The sequence below is a fragment of the Canis aureus genome, chromosome 32 (assembly GCF_053574225.1).
Source record: "Canis aureus isolate CA01 chromosome 32, VMU_Caureus_v.1.0, whole genome shotgun sequence".
In the NCBI taxonomy this organism is placed as follows: domain Eukaryota; kingdom Metazoa; phylum Chordata; class Mammalia; order Carnivora; family Canidae; genus Canis; species Canis aureus.
In genome coordinates, this window is record NC_135642.1 from 16616666 (window position 1) to 16630628 (window position 13963).

At 39.0% G+C, this 13963-nt stretch overlaps 1 protein-coding gene and 2 pseudogenes across 8 annotated transcripts in view; 2 read left to right on the plus strand and 1 right to left on the minus strand.

The window, feature by feature from the left end:
* BLOC1S6 (biogenesis of lysosomal organelles complex 1 subunit 6) overlaps positions 1-13963 on the plus strand; it is a 118549-nt gene that overhangs the window by 13809 nt on the left and 90777 nt on the right. The window lies entirely within an intron of this gene.
* Positions 613-5517, plus strand: LOC144302821 (cAMP-regulated phosphoprotein 19 pseudogene; annotated as a pseudogene).
* On the minus strand, positions 6985-7415 carry LOC144303151 (cytochrome c oxidase subunit 7C, mitochondrial pseudogene; annotated as a pseudogene).

Here is a 13963-nt window from a genome sequence, read left to right on the forward strand (position 1 = left end):
GAAGGCAAGAGAAGATGAACAAGATTCCTATATACCAAGAGAGAAGTGGAACCAGTAGAATTTTGCTCTGGCATGACATACTGCCCTATTAGTGTACCTTATGGTTTTCAGTTCCCTTTCCAACAGCCAGTACTTTCCTAGTTTTCTGATGTTTTTGTTTACCCTTTCCCAAGCCAGCATAGATGATACCCTTGCATTTGTGTTCTCTGTATAGGTAGCATTCTCATTTATCTTGATAGCCTACCCGAATTACTGCAGTGACTATTTTACTGTGTAGACGGGGTTTACTTCATTTTCCCCTTAGTTTGTGTGTGTATGTGTGTGTGTTTGTGTATGCACATTGTGTGCATGTGTACACAAATGAGAGGTGAGGGGACTTGAATTGTTGTAGTTCAGTCCTTAGAGTCCAGTTTAGACAGAAGGATCCTGGTCAGCAGAGGAATCCTCGCAGTGGCATTCACCTCAGTGAATTCACTGTGCATCAGAATCAGAAGCTAGGTTTTGTTGGCATCCTGAGAATATAGTCATCTCCTGTTAACTTGGCACACAGTAACTAATAAATACAAAACAGACTATTGAGGGTGTGCGGGACATATGTTTTAGAGATCCACAATGAAGTGAGTGGGGATGCAATGACATGGGTCTGTCATTTGCTTTAAAACATTTTAGTTTGGGCACCTGGGTGGCTCAGTCAGTTACATGTCTGCCTTCAGCTCAGGTCATGATCCTGGCGTCCTGGGATGGAGTCTTGCGTTGGGCTCCCTGCTCAGTGGGGAGTTTGCTTCTCCCTTTCCCTCTGCCTCTCCCCTTGGTCATGCTCTCCCTCTCTCTTTTAAATAAATAAATAGACAAATAAATAAATATATCTTTTTTTTTAATAAAATATTTTAGGGATGCTAGAGTGGCTCAGTGATTGAGCATCTGCCTTTAGCTCAGGTCATGATCCCAGGGTCCTGGGATTGAGTCCCACATTGGACTCCCTGCATGGAGCCTGCTTCTCCCTCTGCCTATGTGTCTGCCTCTCTCTGTGTGTCTCTCATGAATAAATAAATAAAATCTTTATGAAAAATAAAATATTTTAATTTTTCAAAGTGCAGGAAAGTGAAGCAAGTGTGGGAAAATGACTGAATCTAGTTAATGGGTATTTTATACCATTTGTACATTATATGTGTTATAAACTCATTATACTCTATCCCTACTTCTGTGTATTTGAAATTTTTTTTTTTTAAGATTTTATTTATTTATTCATGAGAGACACAGAGAGAGACAGAGAGAGGCAGAGACACAGGCAGAGGGAGGCTCCATGGAGGCAGCCCAACGTGGGACTCGATCCCGGGTCTCCACAATCATGCCCTGGGCTGAAGGCGGCGCTAAACTGCTGAGCCACCCAGACTGCCCTTAAATTTTTCTTAATATAAAAATGAAAAATATAAAGAAACTGACAATAATTTATAGAAAGAAATAAAAAAGTCAGGCTACCCTGATGTTCAAGTTACCCTAACCAGGAGTACAACATGGAAAACTAATTCAGTTTAAGACTGCTGGGTCACCCAGGACAATGACATATTCCTGTCTGCAGCCAGGCACTCACTCTCCCCTTCGGCTCTTCTATCCCAGGATCTAGTTCCAAGGACTGTCATAGAAATTTAGTTATCTGATTCTTACACCATAGGCTTCTCCCATCATACTCCCTGATCTGTGTCAAATATTTAAGTCCTGCTCCTGCCTGAGTGGGTTGGTGTCTCTATTGCTACCACTACAGGCAACAGACATCTATTTTTCCTGCTTCCAGCTTCTAGGTTTGCTTTAGGACTTCTCATTCTTGGGATACATGAGAGACTCTGCTAACTCAAATTCTGGTTCAACTTCCACTCCTGCTGACACCCCAGTTCTATCAGATCTCTTAGAGGCTTGAAACCTGAGAAGCAGCAAGGCATGTCACTGTAGTGAGGATTCCTGACCTTGCAGCTTGACCTATCTGCCCACCCTCTGCCTTTTTGCTTCGCACCAGCTCTAGGAGTGGCACAGATGGTTAAAGGAAAGGGCACTAATGATACCTCTGAGGTTTAAAATCATTTTCAAAGGCATGATTTATTTAATTCAATCCTCATTCAGATCTTGTGAGAGAGTTATCATTCCTGTTTATTTTATTTTATTTTTTAAAGATTTTATTTATTTACTCATGGCACACACACACACACACACACACACACAGGGAGAGAGAGAGAGAGAGGTAGAGACACAGAGGGAGAAGCAGGCTCCATTCAGGGAGCCTGACGTGGGACTCCATCCCGGGTCTCCAGGATCCCGCCCTGGGCTGAAGGCGGCGCTAAATCGCTGAGCCACCGGGGCTGCCCATCATTCCTGTTTAAAGAGATAAGAAGCTAAGACACTGAGGTTAAATGATGTGTTTGTAGCCATAGAGTTAATCAGCATCAGGACCCTGATGTGAACTTAGGTATTCCTGTCCCCTGGAGGAGTTTATCTGTATCTAAATCCAAGTTATTACTAAGCTACTATATTTCCCTAATTAAACTATTATTTGTAGTAACTAAGTTGTGTTACCACAAAAGATGACTTATTATTAGAGAAGGCTGAAATTGTTCAATAGCCAAATGCCGTATTTCTTTTTCATCCATGTGTTGAATTTACTAATTTAAATAACATATGCCTAATTTATTATTATGAGGAGTCAATAAATAATATCTATAGTTGATAAATCAAGAAAAAGGGGTGTAAAGATATTACATACAGTTTTAGTGATAATGAACAGTAGAACTTAAAACAGAAACTATTGATTGGGCAGCCCAGGTGGCTCAGCGGTTTAGCGCCACCTTCAGCCCAGGGTGTGATCCTGGAGACCTGGGATCGAGTCCCACATCAGGCTCCCTGCATGGAGCCTGCTTCTCCCTCTGCCTGTGTCTCTGCCTCTCTCTGCCTCTCTCTTTCTCTCTCTCTCGGTCTCTCATGAATAAATAAAAATCTTAAAAAAAAAAAAAAAGAAAAAAAAAGAAACTATTGATTGATAAAACCTCTGAGTAATGGGTGGTTGGTGGGGATGGGAGGTGGAGATTTTTAAATTTTATTTATTTATTTATTTATTTATTTATTTATTTATTTATTTGAGAGAGAGAGAGAAAGTGAGAGAGCAGACAGGCAGAGTCAGAGGGTGAGGGAGAAGCAGACTGGCAGGCAGGGAGCCCAATCGGGGGCTTGATCCCAGGACCTAGGAACATGATTTGAGCTGAAGGCAGACACTTAACCAACTGAGCCAGCCAGGCACCCTTGTTTCTCATTTTAGACACATCTATACAGTGTAAAAAAAATGTTTTTTCTTGAGAGAGAAAGTAAGGGGCAGAAAGAGAGAGAGAGAATCTTAAAACAGACTCCATGCTGAGCTCAGAGCCCATCATGGGGCTTAATTTCACAACCCTGAGATTGTGACCTGAGCCAAAATTATATGCTTAACTGACTGAACCACCCATGTGCATCTATACAGTCTGAATTTTTAAAAATATGGGCAAGTTGGGGATCCCTGGGTGGTGCAGCAGTTTAGCGCCTGCCTTTGGCCCAGGGCGCGATCCTGGAGACCCGGGATCGAATCCCACGTCGGGCTCCCGGTGCATGGAGCCTGCTTCTCCGTCTGCCTATGTCTCTGCCTCTCTCTCTCTCTGTGTGTGTGTGTGTGTGACTATCATAAATAAATAAAAATTTAAAGAAAATAAAAATATGGGCAAGTTTTAGTTCTATAAATTAAAAAATAGTTTAAAAATAGAAAAAAGAAACAAAATCTAATCAAAAGTATCCCCTCAATGAGTGATTCCTTAAGTAGTCATATGTAACACTATTCAGCCAATAGAAAAAATGAGTCCACCCATACAAATTTTAGAGGAAAGGCAAATCGCAGAATGATTTGGTTAAGATTCTACCTAACACTATATATAGTGTGTAGGTATATGCACATACCAAACTGGGAGGATACACATCAAAATGATACCAAAGTGTAGGGATGAGAGGTGGGGAAGAGAGAAAGATTTTGATGATTAACTTTCTTTACTTCTACATACAGTTTGATTTTTTTTCAAGGGGCATGTGTTGAACATGAACGTGGGTGGAATATTTTGCAGGTTCAAAGCTACAGTGGTTTTGAGTATTCCCCTCTTTTTCTTTTTGCCACAGTGTGATTGCACTGTGTTATACATATAAGGGTCAGGATTTTTTTAAAAAAGATTTTATTTATTTATTCATGAGAGACACAGAGAAAGAGAGACAGAGACACAGGTAAAGGGAGAAGCAGTCTTCTTGCGGGGAGCCCAATGTAGGACTTGATCTCGGGACCCCAGGATCACGCCCTGAGCCAAAGGCAGACGGTTAACCACGGAGTCACCCAGGCGTCCTGAGTCAGGATCTTAAAACGGACTTGTCATGAAGAAATTCACTCTTCCTTAATATTGTTCCTTTAAACTGTTACAAAAGGGAAGTTTGTGTGAAGTGAATCATTCCACTCTCAAGAATTAATGTCACCTTAGAGCTGACCAAGTCTGATTCATGTTTCTTTTTTTATTGTTAAATTTCCTTCACTTTTTTTGCTTTTGTTTTTTGACCAAGGGTATATGGGATTTAAATCCCTAAATCCAGTATCTCATGATTGTAACCAGGTATCCACCCTACATTTTGGAGTCCTGGGCTCAGAGTCTTGACTAACCCTGATACTTGATAGAATCCTTTGGGTGAGGAGAAGCCGGGTAAGAGGGAGTGGTGTGTCTGTCGAAGTCTCCAAGGCAGCGTCCACAGAGAAACAGAAGGAAATAGAAGATAAAGTAACTAGTCTAGAGAAAACTGAAGAAGCAAAATTAAAAACAAGGTATTCTCATCTGGGTCAAAAACTTGGAAGTTCAGATTTCTGAAGGAAACAATTGCAGAAAGGGCAAAAATATTTTGATTCTGGGGATTATAACATGGCTAAAGCAAAAATGAATCAAGATTTTGAGTTCAAGCCCCACATTGGGCATGGAGCCTACCTCAAGAATAAGAAGAAGAAGGAGAAGAGGAAGGAGAAGCATCACCTTCCTACTGCAGTTCTAGATAAGACAGAAGGCACTGGTGACCACATTCCCACTCTACAGGACTGTCCTCAACAGAAACCATCTTTGTCGCTAGCAAGCTGGCTGGCTCATTAAAAGAGCTGAACTGCAGGAATCTTAGAATTCTCATGATTTCTCCTTAAATGTTACTTCTCTGCTTTTTATTTCCTTTCATTCACTAAGTCATTTGAGAATGACAGCTTTGTAGGTAGCAGTACTGTGTGCTATTACAAGGCAATGTACCTGTGTAGAGGTTGTGTTTTTTTTTTAAGATTTTATTTATTTATTCATGAGAGAGAAAGAGTGAGGCAGAGACACAGGCAGAAGGAGAAGCAGGTTCCATGCAGGGAGACTGATGCGGGACTCAATCCGGAGATTCCAGGGTTATGCCCTGGGCCGAAGGCGGCCCTAAACTGCTGAGCCACCCAGCCACCCAAGGATCCCGAGGTTTTTTTTTTTTGTTTTTTTGTTTTTGTTTTTTTTTTTTTAGTTTTAACAGCACACTGATAAAAGAACACGTTAGAGCAACGCAATCTACTTGAAAATAATTGTATATATTTCCTAACTCCTAGTGTAGGCCTGGTTCAATAAGTAACAAGCAAGTTTTACAATTGTAATGTTTGAGCTTTAATTCCTCTTAATTATAGCTTTGTATGTTACTCTTGTTTATTTTATTTTATTTTATTTTATTTTATTTTATTTTATTTTATTTTATTTTATTTTTTTGAGATTTGAACCAAGAATATGGAATCATTTTATGGTCTTTGAACTCATTTTTACCTTCCCAAAGGCAGAAAGCCTTAATATTCCATAAACACAGATGACATCTGATTCAGCAATAATCAAAAAAACAATGACATGCAAGTACAGGGAATAAGTTGGGCAGTCCTAAAGATTTAATTATATCCATATTTAAGTAACTATTGCAGGATTATTGGAGATTGTGATGATAAGCCCAGTCAAACCATAAAGTTTTGTAAGGTTCCACCAAATCAGTAGTTTAACATTAGGGGTACACAGATAATCTAATATTGTCAGGACTAATTTAGGCAGCGGTTTTGTTCTATGAAAGGATGTAGAACCACTGAGAGCAATTTTTCAAGAACCCAAAGAGACTTTCTTCTAACTATTCTCGTTTTTAAATAATGGTTTAAAAAGTAGAGCACCCCTATTCAACCAAAAAGTCTAGAGCTCAAGTGGAGCACCAGTTTACAATCTCTGCTTAACGGCATTTTTCTAACATCAGTGTGATATTCCAAAAGTGACTAAACAAGGATTAAACATTTAAAAACTACCTGTTTTCCTGCCCCAATACAAAGCCCTAGGAACTAAGTCACTACATTTTATGTAGCTAGCAGCATTTCACTATCAACATAAATTTGATTTACTGATATAAATTATTAATGAGAGCCATCTTTTAGTCCATTTCTACTAAAATTCCAGAATGAACTTGGAATATTTCCATATGGTTTTACAAGCTATTACATTTCAAGTATTCTACTTTTACTTAGTCTAAAGAAGACTAGTATTGGTCAATAGCAAATTTATCACGGGAAAATTTTAGTTTTAGGTCACAGGTCTGGAGAACTCTTGGGGCTTCACTCTGTATACACTAGTGCTTTTCCTCATGACTAAATGTCACTCATGAAGAAAACCAATTTTACTGCTTATTTAGTAAAGGCAAATAAAAGTACACTTCTTTTTCAATTAAAAGATTACTATGCGACAACAAAGTTTGCCTTTTTAATAACATAGATTACCAACAAGGTCCTGACCTAGTAATCAAAAATCAAAATAAAACCTCAAATCTAAAAACAAGAAACAGGCACACTCACACACATATTCTGACCAAACAAACTAATCCTGAATATTTCCCAAATAAAAAAGCACAATCATTACATTCCATGTTTCAGCGAAGAGGCATTAAAGATTCATGCCATAAGTTTATTTACAAACATGTTGAGGATGTTGAATTCAAGAGTTTGATCCATTTTTCAGAGACTGCACCTCTTAAAATGTTCCTTTTCACATCTGTTTAGTGGATCAATGAAAACATCCTTATTTCTTAAGCAGTTGGTGTCTTACCATAAAAAAAGGTGCAGCAAATCCAGATCCAAAATACAAAGTCATCATAAGTAGTAGGCTCCACTTGTTTTCCACTGAAAATGGCAAATTCTTCCCGGGGCCCTCCTCATAGTGGCTCCTACGGACCACAGAGGTCGTGAACCTCCGGATGCTCTGTCCCCACATAGCGCCGCTGAAGGTCCTGCGAGAGCCGCGGGCCCGAGTGTGCAGGAACCGCAGCACCACGCCCGCTCCCCTCCGCGACCTTGCTGCCGGGGCCCAAGGGGAAGATGGTAAGCAGGCAGAGAACTGTTACTCTTGTTTAATATAACATCTATTGTATTGATTTATTATGTATTTTCTTCTTGGATTTTGTAAAAACGATCGTTTAAGACCATAAGTTGGAAGAAAGGTCACATTCTTCAAACAAAAATAGATGAAGCTCTGAAAGATTTGTATCTCTGTGCTTGAATTTGAATGGCCTTAAACCTGTTTCAGCTTTAACAATAGAATTTTACTTGGGCAATATTTGCCCATTCTGGTGTAACTTATGTGAATCTAGTGCTTAACAGCTGCCATTGAAGCTAGTATTCTTATTCGGTTCTATAGTATTAGTAAGGTAGTATTTATTTATTTATTTATTTATTTATTTTAAGATTTTATTTATTTATTCATGAGAGACACAGAGAGAGAGAGAGAGGCAGAGACACAGGCTGAGGGAGGAGCAGGCTCCATGCAGGGAGCCTGAGGTGGGACTTGATCCCGGGTCTCCAGGATCATGCCCAGGCTGAAGGCGGCACGAAACTGCTGAGCCACCAGGGCTGCCCCGTTCTATAGTATTAAAATATCTTTTGTTAAAGATGTGAATGAAATGTGCATGTACATTGACTTCACTTTTGTGCCATTTTTGTAAATACAATAGTTTTGCACACGTACACATAAAATAATCCTCTTGCCATTCAATTTTTTGCACTTTATTTTACTGTGGAAAGAAAGTTAACATATAATTTGCCCTCCTAACAAAATTTTAAGTGTTGATACATTATTGTTGACTATAGGTACAATGCTGTAGAGTAGTTCTCTAGAACTCAGTCATCTTTTTTTTTTCTTTAATTAAGTTAAATTGATAAATACCCTAAGATAATGGGAAATGTCTAGTAAAAATAATGAATCCCACACATTACAGAGGTTTTGCTAAAATGCAAACTGCCAGCAAACTGCCAGATTTGGCATATCCAATCTATTTAGCTAATATGAATGGTAATTTTTCTAACAAAACTAGGTTGGAGGACATCTGATATTTCTATGCTCTTGACAGAGGTGATAAGTGTGGTGTTGTGGCTAAGAAAGGAGAATATGAGTTGATGCATGTTTTTATCATTCAAATCTTCTGGTTGTTCCTTTTTATCTCCATCAGGAAAATATATAGGGAATGGTAGATTTTTACAGAAATTCTTAGATGGAGACAGTTTAGAATCTCGATAGTTATTGAGCCATTTTTATGTCATGGCACAGAGTCATGTACATAGATTATATTGTGCTTTGTATCCACACTTACAGTCCATATGCTGCATATCTAATGCTTCCCATTTGTCTAGGCGTTTTTGTTCCAGGCCAGACTGGCAGCATGCATGGTTGAAATAGCTCCAGGTCTCCTATGGGTTTTCATTTAATAATGAGTACCAGGCTGGCCTTCAGATACCCATCTTTTCACGATGCCCTGAAACCTTTACCAGTCGTTTTTACTGTGACATTCACATGCGGTCCTGTGTGGAAGTGAGTGGAGTGAAAAGGGATGCCTGGCTTAATTACAGCTTATTGCTGTAGATAGGACTTGGCAGTACCATGTTGAGTGAAAGTGGTGAGAGTGGACATCCTTGTCTTTTTCCTGATCCTGGAGGAAAGCTCTCAGTTCTTTACCATTGCGTATGATGTTAGTTGTGGGTTTTTCATATTTGGCCTTTATTATGTTAATGTATGTTCCCTTTAACCCTACTTTATTGAGAGTTTTTATCATGAATGGATGTTGTACTTTGCTTTTTTTTTTTTAACAACTGATTTTTCTGCATCTATTGAGATAATCATACGGTTTTCATCCTTTCTTTTTTTTTTTTTAATGTTTATTTATTTATGATAGTCACAGAGAGAGAGAGAGAGGCAGAGACATAGGCAGAGGGAGAAGCAGGCTCCATGCACCGGGAGCCCGACGTGGGATTCGATCCCGGGTCTCCAGGATCGCGCCCTGGGCCAAAGGCAGGCGCCAAACTGCTGCGCCACCCAGGGATCCATCCTTTCTTTTGTTAATGTGATATATCACATTGATTGAGTTACCAATATTGAACCACCATTATATCCTGGGGTTAAATCCCACTTGATCATGGTGAATGATTTTTTTAAAAATATTTTATTTATTTATTTGAGAGGGAAAACATGAGTAGAGGGGAGGAACAGAGGGAGAGGGACAAGCAGACACCTTGCTGAGTGGGGAGCTTGATGCAGGGCTTGATCTCAGGATCCAGAGACAGATGCTTAACCAACTGAGCCACTCAGGCATCCTGTGAATGATTTTTTAAATGCACTGTTGGATTTGGTTTGCTAATACTTACTTTGTCGAGGATTTTTGCATCTATGTTCATCAGAAATGTTGGCCTATAATTCTGCTTTTTTGTAGTGTCTTTGTCTGGTTTTGGTAATTCAAGGTAATGCTGGTCTCATAGAATGAATTAGGAAGCTTTCCTTTGTCTTCTTATTTTTTGAAAAGAATATATATTAGCTCTTTTTTTAAGATTTTACTGATTTACTGGAGAGGGAGGGGGGAAAAGACAGAGGGAGAGGGAGAAAGTCTTTCCTTTAAGATATATTTATTTATTTATTTATTTGAGAGAGAGAAGGAGTAGAGGAGAGGCAGAGGGAGGGAGGAGAGAGAAACATAAGCAGACTCCATGCTAAGCATAGATCTCGACGTGGGGCTCAACCTCATAACTCTGAGATCACAACCTGAGCTGAAATCAAGAGTCAGATGTTTAATTGACTGCACCACACGGGCACCCTGGTATTAACTCTTCTTTAAAAGTTTGGTAGAATCCACTTGTGAAGCCATCTGATGCTAGACTTTTGTTTGTTTAGCGTTTTTTGATTACTGATTCAATTTCATTGCTAGTAATTGAATATGTTCACATTTTCTATTTCTTTCTGATTAAGTTTTAGGAAGTCATATGTTTCTAGGAATTTATCTGTTTCTTCTTGGTTGTCCACTTTGTTGGCATATATTTTTTCATATTAGCCTCTTATAATCTTTTGTATTTCTGTGGTGTCAGATGTTAGTTCTCCCCTTTCATTTCTGATTTTATTTGAGTCTACTCTTTTTATCTTATTTAGTCTGAGAGTTTGTCAATTTTGTTTATCTTTTCAAAAAATCTACTCAATTTTGTTGATTTTTTTCTATTTTTATTTATTTATGCTCTAATTTTTGTTGTTTCTAGCCTTGTGCTAACTTTGGACTTAGTCCGTTTTTCTAGTTCTTTGAGGTGTAAAATTAGGTTGTTTATTTGAGATCTTTCTTCTTTTTGTTTTTTGTTTTTTTTTTAAATTTTTTTAAATTTTTATTTATTTATGATAGTCACAGAGAGAGAGAGGCAGAGACACAGGCAGAGGGAGAAGCAGGCTCCATGCACCGGGAGCCCGATGTGGGATTCGATCCCGGGTCTCCAGGATCATGCCCCGGGCCAAAGGCAGGCGCCAAACCACTGCGCCACCCAGGGATCCCTCTTTCTTCTTTTTGAATGTAGACATTTATTGCTATGAACTTCCCTCTTAGTACTGCTTTTGCTGCATCCCGTAAGCTTTGTTATGTTGGGTTTTTATTTTTATTTGTCTTGATTTCCAATTTCTTTTTTGACCCAGTCGTTATTCAAGAGTGTGTTTAATTTCTACCTATTTATGAATTTTCCAGTTTTTGTTTTGTTGTTGATTTCTAGTATGGAAATATTCCATTGTGAGTAGAAAAGATACTTGGTAAGATTTCAGTCTCTTAATTTGTTAAGACTTGTTTTGTGACCTAACATGATCTCACCTGGAAAAGGATCCACATACCCTTGAGAAGAATATGTATTTTTTGTAAAGATTTTATTTATTTGAGAGAGATTGAGAGAGAGAGCATGAGTGGGAGCAGAGGGAGAGGGAGAAGCACACCCCCACTGAGCAGAGAGCTTAATGTGGAGCTTGATCCCAGGACCCTGAGATCATGACCCAAGTCAAAGGCAGGTGCTCAACTGAGCCACCCAGGTGCCCCAAGAAGAGTGTGTGTTTTTCTGCTGTTGGGAGGAATATTTTGTATATTATCTGTTAGGTCCACTTGGTCTGTGGTGTTATTCACTCATAGTGATCCTCTCTCTGGATGTTCTGTTCAGTATTGAAAGTGAGGTATTGAAGTCTCCTACTTTTATTGTTTTGCTGTCTATTTCTCTCCAGTTTTGTCAGTTTGCTTGCTATATTTGGATGCTTTGATGCTGGGTGTATGTATACTTATAATTGTTCTATCTTCCTGGTGTATTGACCTTTTCTTCATTATGTAGTGTCCTTCTTTGTCTCTTGTGGCAATTTTTAACTTACTGTCTATTTTTGTGGCTCAGTTAGTTGAGCATCTGACTCTTGGTTTTGGCTCAGGTTGTGATCTCAGGGCCATGAGATGAAACCCCACATTGGGATCCACACTCAGTGCAGTCTGCTTGAGATTCTCTCTCCTTTTCCCTCCGCCCTTCCCCATGCTTGCATTAAACAAACAAACAAATAAATAAATAAATAAAATATTAAAAAATATATAGTCTATTTTGTCTGAGACACCTGGCTGGCTTAGATGGTGGAGAATATGACTCTTGATCTTGGGATTGTAGGTTCAAGCCACACGTTGGGTGTAGAGATTGCTTAGAAATAAAATCTTTGTTTTAAGAAAACATCTTTTTTGTCTGATGTAAGTATAGCTACACCATTTCTTAGGAATCCTGCTGTTATATAAGAAATCCAATTATCCTGAGGCCACTGTGCTAGGGTAGCCAGGTATAAATGCTCTAGTTAGCAGTCCCCACTTAGCCTGGTTTTCTAGCCAAAATACTAGACATGTGTGTAAAGCCATTTTGGACCCCAAAGACTACTCCATCTGCCAGATGAATGCTAAATTGTCCTCCACGATACTTCATGGAACAGATTTCTCCAGCTGAGTCATGCTTAAATTCATGACCCACAAATTTATTTTGTGGTCGTTTGTTACATAGCAATCACTAGCCAGAAAAGGAACTGTTGTCGCCATTTTAGCCCAGCTTTTGGGCAGATTAAGCACAATTGTGGAGTAATTTATCTTCCTTACTTTTCTTTTTCTTTTTTTTTTTTTAAGATTTTATTTATCCATGAGAGACACAGAGAGATACAGAGAGAGAGACAAAGGGAGAAGCAGGCTCCATGCAGGGAGCCCGACGTGGGACTTGATCCCGGGTCTCCAGGATCACGCCCTGAGCTGAAGGTGGTGCTAAACTGCTGAGCCACCCGGGATGCCCTCTTCCTTTACTTTTCTTAAAAATTCCTTTGGACTGAACTTTAGATGTAAAAAAATTCTGATCCTTTTGATTAACAAGAAATATACATATATTTTAACCTAGTTTTATGATTATTTTCTTGTCCTTTATAATTTAATTTTATCTGATATTTTCATTAAGTCAATAGTTGCTTGTCTGTTTTAAATAACTACAGCATGGTCTAGATATCACAGTAGGCTTAACATCCATTTTTTGTTGGGTTTTGATAGGTTTTTACTCTCCCCCCTCCTGAGTTGGTATTTCCACACAGACTGCTCATTCTTGTTAGTATCCATGTCAGTATGTTTGTCCTCTTCCTTGGGACATAGAGCTTGCAGTTAGGTGAGGCCTTCTCACTGAGTTCTGGCCAATAAAATATAAATAAAGTAATATGTGCCCTTCGAGGCCTACCCCAGAAAAAGTATAATAGAGGAAGGCACAGCCATTCAATGGAAGGAGCCTAGTCTCTGGTCAACCATGTGGAGCAGACCCCCCACAACCTCTTGATCTCCACAGGACTGTATGGTGAAGGAGAAATATACTTTGATTGGTACTGGGAGGCATCTGTTACAGTAGCTAGTATTATTTACCTTAACTAATATGGGTGTTTTATTTTATTATTATTATTTTTTAAAGATTTTATTTATTTATTCATGATAGTCACAGAGAGAGAGAGAGAGGCAGAGACACAGGCAGAGGGAGAAGCAGGCTCCATGCACCGGGAGCCCGACGTGGGATTCGATCCCGGGTCTCCAGGATCGCGCCCTGGGCCAAAGGCAGGCGCCAAACCGCTGCGCCACCCAGGGATCCCAATATGGGTGTTTTAAATGGCTCTGTTATCATGCACATTAACCCAGCTGATAGAGTGGGAGAGTAATTACTGCTGACTCCTTCAAGTAATTACTCACTTTTATTTTCAGTAAGTTAATTTCAAGGGTCCTGCTAGTATTTAGAATTTTGAAAGAAAAATTTCACCAGTTTGTCAAAGCTAAAGCTCCATAGTATTTATATACAAAACAAAAGAAAACCTTGAATTATAAATTTGTGTCTTAAAAATAGGGCTGTTAGAGTTAGTCTAGAATAGAGTGTGTATTCTCTGAGGTCAGTCAAGTGCTTCTACCATTCAGTCAGTTCATTCAATCATTTATATAATCAATTTGTGCTAGATATTGGTAACCCAAAGATAAATGAAACAGATTCACTTCTTTTAACCATGATATGTATAATTAGGAATTTACATGGGTGACC